Source organism: Rattus norvegicus, chromosome X, assembly GCF_021556685.1.
Source record: "Rattus norvegicus strain SHRSP/BbbUtx chromosome X, alternate assembly SHRSP_T2T, whole genome shotgun sequence".
NCBI lineage: Eukaryota > Metazoa > Chordata > Mammalia > Rodentia > Muridae > Rattus > Rattus norvegicus.
The window spans coordinates 28,446,260-28,448,401 of NC_141554.1; the positions used below are offsets into that span (position 1 = coordinate 28,446,260).

Sequence of the window (2,142 nt, forward strand, 5' to 3'; positions counted from 1 at the left end):
CTCTCCTTCCATTATGTGGTTCCCAAGAATTGAATTGATGTTGTTAGGTTTGTTGGCAAATACTTGTACTTGCTAACCCATCTTGCTGCCCCTGAGTATGTTATTTTTAACCATGTTTGTGGTCATTTGTTATGCCAGAGATAACAAATAGCTAAAAAAAAATTTAAAACTGTATGTAAAGTATGTTGTGGAAACTATTGTCAACAATCTGTCCTCATTCAGCTGTTCCCCTTGAGCTCTATATAGTAAATATTTATATTAACATCTAGTGTATTCATTGCTTCGACTTTTTCTGCTGGGCCTGAATATGTATATATTTGCCTGTATACATGTTCTTGGAGGCAACAGGAAAACCTCAGGTGTCATCTATAGGAGGGTCATACACCTCCCTCAAGGCAGTCACTCATTGGCTCAGAACTCATCAACTAGGCTAGATTGACTGGTCAGTGAGTCTCAAGGATTCTGGTATATCTGTCTCTGCAACATTGGGATTACTAGGCCATTGCCTGCCATTTTTATGTGGGCTGTGAGAATTATATTCAGGTCACTGTGCTTGCAAGGTATGTATTCTATCTAGCAACTGAGCCATCTTTCACTCCTATATGCAAACATATTTTCTTATTTTCTGGTTTTGTACACAAGGATAATACCATACACAGACTTTTGCTCACTTTTCTTCAGATAACAATACAATGTAGATAAATTCAATCATGTAAAGTTAAACATTTGTCAAATAATATCCCAAGTAGAATCAAGGGATAAGCTTGGGGAAATATTTGCACAAAACCCACACTAAAATTCAAAAGCTGATTATTCATTGACAGAGAATTGCTCAAGTAAATTACATTGTGTTTATAGGATGATTTCAAGTACACAGTAACAAATAAACAAGACACTTGCAAAATACTATGTGTGTACAAATCCTTTGTAAATAGCATAGAAAATAGAGAGAAAGAGTATGTAGCAAACTATAACTAATGGTTATCTTGGGGATTATAAATGACTTTTTATTTTCTTCATTAAATATTTGTTAACTTGGGCCTGGCAGAATGGCTCCTGCAAAGAAGGGTGGTGAGAAGAAAAAGGGCCATTCTGCCATCAATGAGGTGGTGACCCGAGAATACATCATCAACATTCACAAGTGCATCCATGGAGTGACTTCAAGAAGCGTACTCCTCAGGTACTCAAAGAAATTCGGAAATTTGTCATGAAGGAGATGGGGACTCCAGATGTGCACATCGACACCAGGCTCAATAAAGCCATCCAGGCCAAGGGAATAAGGAATGTTCTGTACTGCATCCGAGTACGTTTGTCCAGAAAGTGTAACAAGGATAAGGATTCACCAAACAAGCTCTACACACTGGTAACTTACGTGCCTGTTACCACATTCAAAAATCTACAGACGGTCAATGTGGATGAGAACTGCTGAATGTCAAATAAAGTTACAGAACTGCCAAAAAATATTTGTTTAATGTTCAGTTTTTAATATGTGGTACCACTTTAATCATCAGAAAATTCTCATCCCCACACATTTACTAGTTATGGATCTATTTTGTGGTTGGTTCATTGTGTCTCTGGTAAACTGTAAGAGAAAATGGAATTATAAATATTGGAATTTCATTATTGAGACTGAATTTTTTGGCATTAGAAGTATTGCAAGGTATGGCAGAGGCGTTTACTCCTTACCAAACTTTGCAGTCCTCTTCGAATTTGGTGAGGTCATTGACTAGTTCCGGCCAATGGGTTATGTTATGCAATGTAATAGCTGGTGCTCAATCCACCTACTCTCTCTTTTTTCTAATATGACAACCATAAGCTAGATAGATGAGTCAGCCACAAACACGGTAGAGCCTTCATTTCCTTGCCCACCTAAGTTACCACTTAGAAAGGAACTATTCTGAAGAGCTGCTAGACCTGAAGTAGATTTTGCATAAATATGACCCTCTGCTTCAATTGAGTCTTCTCTACAGCCCAGACTGCTCTTAAACTCCTGATTTCCCTGATCTAGTCTCCTGAGTGCTGGGATTATAGGCATACGCTATCATAACTAGTCAAATATATTTCTTGTTTATGTATGTGGGAAGTAATTTCAAGATGTTAACTTTTCAAAGCTTAAGCCAGCCTATCCTAACTAATAGAAAA

General features: G+C 37.5%; 1 pseudogene; it reads left to right on the forward strand.

Moving 5' to 3' along the window:
* Positions 1-1,040: 1,040 nt before the first annotated feature.
* LOC134484092 (large ribosomal subunit protein eL31-like) lies at positions 1,041-1,429 on the forward strand (annotated as a pseudogene).
* The last annotated feature ends 713 nt before the right edge of the window (positions 1,430-2,142 follow it).